Raw genomic sequence first — 10,000 nt, forward strand, 5'->3', positions numbered from 1 at the left:
TATCTAGTAATTACGAAAAAATGGATCATTTCACAAATCCCCGACTAATCTAGCTTATTTAACTGTAAATGAAATTTTATGGAAGGTAAAACGAGTGTGATCACATTCAGTAAACTGGTGTAATATGCAAAGCCCAAATTTTGCATAATTATGGGCGTGGCTGGTCACGTGATCTAAAAAAAAAGGAGTGTTTAAGGTCAAAAGTGGTTCTAGTCTTAAACACAGCGGTCTAAGATTAAAATAAAGGAAGATACTGGAAAAAACAAGATCAAGTCATAAAACCCCGCATGTAACGAGGACCCATTCCTTAATTCACCGGAGCTTTTACCAAATCTTTATAATAGGTAGTTTATGCTCAAACTTGGGAGGTATCGACCCTGAAAAACCCTATCGAGCCACTTTTGAGACGAAGGTTGCCAAGATTAGGACACGTCATGTTAAAATTTAAAATGTTGGATCTTGCGAACCCTTCCCACCAATATTCTAACTCCTTTGAAAAGCACTCTGGCAGAGAAAAATTCAGCCTTGGAGCTTTTCCTGCTGGTATAGCAAATTGGCCGAGCACTCCCTTCCGTGCGTCCAACTGTATTATTTTAAAAGTCGTCGCATTCATGTAATGTTTAATGAACAAGCAGCAGATTTGTATCGTGTTTGAAATCACGAGCCGAAATAGATAGATATGAAATTAGACATGCAAGAAAATTAAATCTCACACGCGTTTAGAACTTTTCTCCTACGAACGACGCTAACTGAAGAGGACATATCGTTATGCTCCAAAGCTTTTCGGAAGCCTAAAATGTCCGGGGAAAAGAGCAGGTTAATCGAAAATGCTACCCCAAAGTTAACACGTGCAGTGAAAAAGTAGCCTTTGAAAAGATTTTCTGAAATTGCCGAATGGTAGGTAAACGAAAAACTAGCACTCGAGCCTTGCGTCTTCACAACTGAAAAGTCTTGCGTGCCACGCTCGTATACTGTAATAGCCAATATTACCGCTAAGTCACTAAACATTTGGCTGATTAAATTGGTCAAAGAACAAAGTTTGATTTTGTGCAATACTCAATTTCCTGCGTGTGTAATTATGAAAGAATGTTAAATATTCACCCACTATTTGTTGTGTCAGTTGCTTTGCTGATAATTGATATTCATAAGTCACGTGCAGTGACTTTATATCTGACAAAACACCGCATACTTAAAAGAAGAGGTTTTATAAATATAAAATCACTGCACGTGATGCATTATCGACCATTTGATAAATCATTTGGCTTATGAATTATGAATGAGTTTTTTAGTTAGCTTTATTGCTTCTGCATTTACAATGAATTTTGATTAAGCCGTTTGGCCTATAGATTGTCTTTTCAGCTGTTTTTGCCATGTTAGTGCAGTTTCATTACTGTTCTATAAACACTAATCCATACATCTAAATAACAACTAAAAATAATATTTTGGATGTCCTATTTACAGGGATTATTCCTCAGTAAAACTATTGAGAAACCATTGGTAGGTTGTGCTTTAATTTGGTCTTTACCTTCTAACAGATCTTTACACTTTAATAAAATTCAGCGATTAGATGCGGGGATTTTCTCAAACATGGCACAATTGAGAGAATTGTAAGTGTTATCAATTTATCATTGTATCTGTCATTTTGTTATTATTATTTAGTAATATTTTTCAGTATTAACAATAATTCATTATCGTCGTTATTATGAGAAAATGAACATTTTTGTGTGCGACACATTTCCTTTTCGTATCTTAAAGAGCATTTTGGGCAATATTTTCTTTAAGAGTGCTTTTATCGAGATGGGAGCTTTTATCGCTTTTGTCCACTCAATTCTTTCGTTCTCTCATTACGCAGATATCTTTATAATAACAAAATCCAGAAACTGGAAACAGGAACGTTCTCAAGTCTGACAGAGTTAACTAAGTTGTAAGTTGTACTCGTTGAAGTGCTGTTTATTTATTTGAATTTGTTGTTGTTGTTGGGATGTGCCTTCGAGTTAATGCTCTTTAGTGTAGTGTGAGCCACTATCGTTACCATACCACACTATCAAGCCATGAGTTTGCCGTCTTTAATATGTTAACGGACTCACGATCAGTTGATAAAAGTAGTCCTGCTTTCTTCTTTGTTATGCTTTTGTTTGTTTGTGTCTTTGTCATCTTAGTGAGGAATTACAATACTGCACTATCAAGCCATGAGTTTGCAGGTTTTAATGTGTTAACGGACTCAGTTGATAAAAGTAGTCCTCCTTTCTTTGCTTTTATGATTTTGTTTGTTTGTGTCCTCATTATCTTAGGGGAAAGTCGCACTAGGTTAGAAAACTGTTTATTTATGTCAAAAATCTGTCACCACAATAATAAACCAAGTGCGACCGGTTTGTTCACAAAAGGACAAAATTTCGCCGCGGACGGACAAACTTCAAAGATTCCGTCGACTACCTCTGGAGCAGGCCAAATTGAGACAAATTTTGGAAAACAATAACGAGGAAATGATTGGACAGGTGATACGTAGCATTCTCTCTATGCTATAGACTTCGTTGTAAAATTAATCACGTTCTCATTTCTCAACAACATGAATCCCGGCGCGGGCGACCAGTTTTTTCCGTACGAATATCCACAATATCCACCACTGGGATGGATCTATCTTTTTCCAGGCCCTTACATATTTAATGATCGAGGAAATCCCAGCCCATCTCCGACCACGAGTACTGACTCGTTGCCAGAATCCCTCCAGTTCAGCGAAAATAGCTCAATGCCGGCATCAACCCCATCTTCTTCGTCCCGTGCATCTTCGTCAGCCGAGAACAAGAAGGCTCAGGACAGCTGGAGTAAAGAAAAGGAGAAGCTAGTTCAACTGTGGGCTGAGAAGCATGATCAGTTAGAAAGCTGAGAATCACAAGGCACTCACAGCATGGTGTTATGTTTTGTTCACAGATTTTGTTCTGAAGTGCGACTGTAGCTTTCCGGACAATTTTTTTGTCACTGGCCGATTTCAAGTCGGATTTGTCCAGAACAAATCCGAAATTGCCCTCTAGTGCAACTTGGCCCTTAGTGAGGAATTCAATTGCAATATTTTCCATTAAAATAAAATAGATAATGTGCCGTACAGACTCTTTATCTCAAATATCTTAAATTGCGAACCATTTAGAGAAAGTGAAAATGCAAAAGTAGATTATTTTGGGTGATGTCAATTAGGGAGAAAAAGGACAGGATCGGAAGAAAATATGGGTATTTTCACATTATTACCACATTCTAGATGTATGTTTTCCACATCAGTACCCGAAGAAAAGAGAGGATAATGAATTTTAGCTTTATCGGCTCCTCGTTTTAGATTCTTTAGTTTCATGTTTTACAGTTCTAATTTTAGCAAAGAAAGACAAAATCGTTTTTGGATTCATAAATTTCCTCAACAAACACACCACTGAGATATACCGTAACCAATATTTGCAATACAATGTTTATAGTCACAGTTACTAACGGTTCGTAAGTTATTTGCTTGGAGAGAATTGACTTATTGCAAGCTTTCGCGGAAAATGTATAATTTTCAATGTCCGTCTGTATTTCGTGTGCTGGTTGTTTGTTATTATTCTCTTCAAAACAATGTATGACTTAGCTTGTTACCTCGACCTTAGTTATTCCGGATATCAAAATAGCCCAATCTAAGAACTGTTTAATATTGACCTCAGTTTTCGTCAGTAACGCATATCATATGATTAACAAGGATGAAGATGAAGAAGAAATAAAGAAAGAATAGAGTAGGCGCCTGCAAGATACTATATTCGTGGCGGGTTACCCATCCAGTTTTTAACCCCGCACGACACGGCTTAACTTGAGTTGCGCTATTTAAAACCGAGTTTCGCGGAGGTTAATGCGAGATACGTATTTCTGGTATCAAAATTGTCATTTCAAGCAGAAAAAATATAACACCAAAACAGACAAGATAGAAAATGAAAAAGAAAATTACAAGGAAAATAAATTCTTTAATAAAAAGCAGGTAGTAAACTTTAGAAAAGGTGCCATTATGCAAGGGGTTAATACCTGATCTGAGCCTGAAAGTATTTACATCTTTTCCAAATAACGCACAGTACCTGCTGTAACGTGGATGTAAGTGTGTCATCTTCCGTGTAATGGTTTAGAGTTATCACGACAGCCAGATGTAAATGGAAGTTACCTATTTGGAATATTGTTGTCTTAGAAGAAAGCAAAAAGCCAGAAAAGAAATTAATTAGCTATGGAAATGGAACTTTGTTATTAGACGTTTTGAGAAATTGAATATGAAAAAGACCAAAATTTAATTTGGAGACAAGGAGGAGTTGACGGAGCAGGAAATAATTACAGATTAATTATACCGCGACTTCAACTTTTTGGTCCACTATTAATGTTTATTGCTGAAGGACAAAAGTTATACGTGGAAAATTATCTCAAACCATACAAATGGACTTATTTAAATGAAAATGTTGAAAGGTCAAATAACTCCAAGCAAAAGACAGGTCATTTCAGAATTAAAGAACCACCATGTCGATGTGCTACCTGCAAATCGTTATTCATTTATTTTATTTTATTACAAATAGTATTTCAAAACCAAGACATGTTTTTGTATTTTTCATCAACACTGCAAATATTGACAATCAATAAAGTAATTCATTTTTGTATAACACCTTTAGTGTATCAACAGACTCAAGAACATTAAATAGATGTTACCTTGAATTTGGAAATGGAAATGAATACCCTGATATTCACTACAAACCAAATGAAGATTTATCAAGAGTTTATAGGGATGTAAAGTCATATGTTTATGCAAACAACGATTTCCAAGGTGGAACACTTCTTAATATAAGTAAGTTTAAAACATTATTCCCATTTGTTTATTTTGAGCCGACGAAACAAAAAATGGATATCAAATATGGAGTTAAAAAATAGCGTTTCATTACGAACTATCAGACAACACAACGACAGATTATAATATTTACGCCTTTGTTCTTCGCGAAAAGACCGCCGAAATAGAACAACAAGGTGGTAAACTTTTGCTACGAGCTTAAATTTAATATAATTCTTTAAATAAATGACAACTTATTTTGAATATGGTGCAAGTTTAACAAATAATCAAAAGTCAAAATTAGCTTCTGCAATAAGAAATAATTCTCCTTTGACTCTTCGATTAAAACATTCTCATCTTCGAGGTTCGGATGAGTTAATGTTGACAAAAAGAAAAATTGGTGAAATAAAAAAAAAAGCTATTTCAAATGGAACAGGAACTGATATAAAAATAAGCAAAACACAGATTAAAAAATCGGTAAAACAAGGTGGAAACTGATTCACATTACTCGCATCTCTAGGTGCTTAAGTATTGCCTTTTGCAATGAAGGGGATTTCAAAAGCTGTTCCTCCATTAGCAACTGGAGCTACCACTGACCTTGGAGAACTTGGAAGAAATAAAATATTTCGAAAAGGAATTACTATTCCAAAGAAATATATTCTAATGTTACCACCTTTCAAAAAAGAATTTACAAAAGCACAAATAGACCAAATTAACAAGGCTTATCAAACACGAGGATGATTGGTTATTAAACCAACAAGAAAACAAATTGAAGGAGTATCTTTGGGGACATTAGCATCTATTGGAATTCCAATGGCGATTAGTTTAGTATCAAAAATGTTTGGAACTGGACTTTAAGTTGATAAACAACCATCATCGAATACAAGAAATGTTTATGTACCACCTGTTCAAACACATGGTGAAGAACATTACCCATATTTTCCACAACCTTATAACGGAAGCTGGAAAATCCAATTTTAATGGGAGTAAAAAAAAAAGACCAGAGGAAAGGGAAAAGGAAAAGGAAAAGGACTGTTACTCGGACCAAACAGCCCATTCAATTCAATTCCAGTTCTAGGCGCAATTTTGTAAACAAACCACTGTCTAACTTTGATTTGTTTGATTGGATTAAAAAGCTTGGAATTAAACATTTTCGTGATATCCTTAGTAGAAATACTTTACCAAAAAAGATTGGAAAAGAATGTGGAATAGTCAATCTCGATGATAATCAAGGACCTGGAACACACTGGGTTTGTTATCGAAATATTGATTCATTTGTTGAATATTTTGACCCATTTGGATTAATCATGCCACACTAAATTTATCACTATTTAGTATCAGCTGGACGAATTACAAAACAGAGATTCTGTTCTTTGTGGTTATTGGTGTTTGTACTATCTAAACGAACGACAAAAAGGAAAGAGTGAGTTTGACGTTATACATAATCAAAATTTTGATGAGGATAACAGTGATTTTATAATTTCATAACACGTCATGTCAAAATTTAAAAAGTTGAATATTGCTAGCCCTTTCCACCAATATACTAACTCCTTTAAAAAGCACTCTGGTAGAGCAAAATTCAGCCTTGGAGCCTTTCCTGTTGGTATACACGCTTTTAATAAGTCTGGGCGCCATCTTGAATTTTCAATGAATGACGTCATTCGCGGAAAGATCATACACGTGGCCAAAAATGGCTACCAAAGAAGAAAGCTCTGTTGAAGTTGATTTTGCAGTGTGTTCATATAAAAAAGTAATGTTTTTACTTTATATCAAGAGGAATATTTTCTTTATACAATGTCTTTATGGGTATGTGATCGTAACTTTAAAGCTTTCGTGCAAAGATATTCCTGGATCGATGATATCGAGGGCAAACGAGAGCTGATTTAAATGCAAAAAAAGTGCGAATTAAAGTTTTGGCTTATATGTAATCGTCGTGGCTTACGTCAACAGACACGAGCGTAACTTCGTCCCAGGTAATCTTTTTTAGCAATGGTTTTGATACTTTTTCATTTTTTATGCGGGCCTTTATTAAAAAAGCTGAAAACGATTAATTATTACCGCTCGTAAGAGACTTACATTATCTATCAGGTATTAAATAAAAGCTGATTGAAAGGATTTTTCATGTTGCTATTCTGATCCTTTCAAAATGTACGATAATTCTATCTCCATAAAAAGTTTATGCTTTTCATCATGAGTTTTTTATGTTATTATGTATAGGTTTTAGGGTAAGAAAGAAGTTGGATAAAAACGTTTACACTCCAGTCGACACTTGCACAGAATAATTTTTCACTCTGTTAAGGCGTAGCTCAGTAATCCAGAAAGCTAACAGCTCGATTCCTGGTTAGAGATGTAGCCACTAAAGAGAGCTGGAGCAGGGATGGATCAATTCTTCCAAAGAACTCTACTTACATTTCCATTGTTGAACAAGCAAGGAAAAACTGAAAAAACACCCTCGAAAAGGGATACAAATATTCATTTGAAAATGACTGTCACGACGATTATTGTAGGCTTATATGGACAATAAATTCATGTAGAGGGGAATGCTTTAAATCACTGAGGAAGAATGAAAGGCCTCACAATGTTAACAGCTGTGATGAATGCTCTTGTACAGTAGGAGGAAATGGTTACTGTAATCACATGTTTACATTATATAAGTGTTTGAATTCACTGAATTCCCAAGAGCTGGAATGTGCACAACTCAAAACAGTAGCACAAACCAAGGACCTAGGGTACGAACCCTAATTCAAATAATGCATACAAGGCATATAATGTCGTTAGTCCTTATTACAGGGAGAAATGCTCAAGGAGAAAGGGGGGCTTTAAGGTGTCCCTTGTATGCAGCCAGGCAACTCCATACTGTCCAAAATAAAGAGAGGGCAAATTACTAGTTCTTTCATTCACTTAAGACAATTAACTGTCCTGCAATAGTTTCAAATTAATTAACTGGACACAAGGTTCCACGGGTAGTGAGTTAAACACCTCTCTCAGGCAAACTTCAATGACCACTATTCCAATTTGCCAAGACCTAGAGCTGTTGATTGCTCCTTTCCTGAATTTCCAATTGACATTGACACACCAGCTTGAGTGGTATTGCAAATGCCCCTATTTTAGGGAGGAACAATTTATAAGTTGTTTGAAAATTCCTAATCCATCCTTAATTGAGAATCAAAAGGTGAGAGCAAAAATATGTTGTGGTTTCCAAGTAAAAGGTTCAGGTCAGGGTCAGGTAGCTGTAATTTGCACTTGTTTGCGAATGGAAACCCATCTCTCACTGCAAACAATGTTTGTTCAAAATACTCTCGTGTCACAGAATGATGTTTCTAATAATATTGAATGGCAAACTGGTCAACTATATATGCTGAGTACATGAAAAATATTGGTTTAGCATGTATATTTATATGTACGTATACATACATATTCAGGGCTTAGAGTGTGGTGTTCTCATATCAAGCACAATGTCATAGTTAGCTGCTTTACCAAACAGAAGAGTGATAGATAATATATATCAAATTATGGTTTATTAGAAATCAAACGCTTTTTACATTATGAAACTTGACACCTGAGAACGCAAGTTTTATTGTCACATAGTTAATGTTAAGCTTGAGCTCAAAAGGGTCCACCTTTTTCAGGGTCATTTGGGTTGGGCAGGATTAAAGTGGTCCTGTCTTCAATATTCTTTAAAAAAAGACTGGCTAAATCTCACTTAATATTTAGCAGTTTTTTACCTTCTACCTTTAGTGCTAAAATTTCAGATTATAGTTCAGAAATTTCAGCGTCAGATTCGTGTAAGCTGTGTCGCTCAGCATCATTTGGCTCAACACACGCCTCACTCCTGTGGTGTTTACCATATTTGGTTTCCCTCGAATCAGATTCCTGTCCAGCTTTATCTTATTTTAGGTCTTACGGATAAGGTATGGCTTGTGAACAGGGCATTTAAACACCGATCGAGGGGAGGCTGCACGTTTTCAAAAGTTACCGACCAGTATTAAAAGACAATACAATACAATACCATACTTCCGAAGTCATCATCCCCAAAATGAAAAGAACAGACGATTGTATGTTTCTGCCCGTAGCAAAAAAGCAATATTTGAGAGATGAATATAGCGGCACGAATTAGAACCCAAACACAAAAGAAACTAAGTTACACACCTTTACGGTCGAGTACTCCACCCTGTTAATTCTCTGCAGTCGTGCTAGCTTTTAATAAATGGTGATCGCTTGGGATCTTATGTCACATTTCTTAGTGTTGCGTTTGTTTTAGAACATGATATCGCCAACGAACCGCACAACTGCGAATACTTTAGCCTGGTAAAAGGATTCGCTGGTATTTGTTTATCTTTATAGAGGAAAACAATGGAATAAAGCGATTCATAATGCCCTGACTTTGCCTCTCGTCCTGACATGGTACTGTCTCGCGAGTCAAAACACAAAGATGGCGGCCGAAGTCTTTCCGCGAATGACGTCATAAATTAAAAATTCAAGATGGCGCCCAGGCGTGTATAGCCAATTGGCCGAGCACTCCCTTCCGTGCGTCCAACTGTATTATTTTAAAAGTCTTCGCATTACTGTAATGTTTAATGAACAAGCAGCAGTTTTTTATCGGATTTGAAATCACGAGCCGAAATAGATAGATATGAAATTAGACATGCAAGAAAATTAAATCTCACACGCGTTTAAAACTTTTTTTCTTCGAACGACGCTAAGTGAAGAGGACATGGCGTTATGCTCCGGAGCTTCACGGAAGCCTAAAATGTCCGGGGAAAAGAGCAGGTTAATCGAAATTGCTACCCCAAAGTCAACACGTGCAGTTAAAAAGTAGCCTTTAAAGAGATTTTCTGGAATATGCCATTTTACAGTTGTGTGCTTAGTGCCCTGGCCTTTGAATAGACGCCAGGCTGGCGGTGACCTTGTTTTGTTACAAACCTGCCTGCTTTTCAAGTGCAAATCGTAGTATTCTCATGCTAACAAGCCCGTGAACATGATCATTTACATATGAAAAACAAGAAGGTTTGTAACAAAACAAGGTCACCGCCAGCCTCGCGTCTATTCAAAGGCTAGGGCATTGAGCACACAACTGTAAAATGGCCTATTGCCGAATGGTAGGAAAACGAAAAACTAGTACTCGAGCCTTGCGTCTTCACAACTGAAAGACTTGCGTGCAACGCTCGTATACTGTAATAGCCAATATTA

The sequence above is a fragment of the Porites lutea genome, chromosome 1 (genome assembly GCF_958299795.1).
Source record: "Porites lutea chromosome 1, jaPorLute2.1, whole genome shotgun sequence".
Classification (NCBI taxonomy): Eukaryota; Metazoa; Cnidaria; class Anthozoa; order Scleractinia; family Poritidae; genus Porites; species Porites lutea.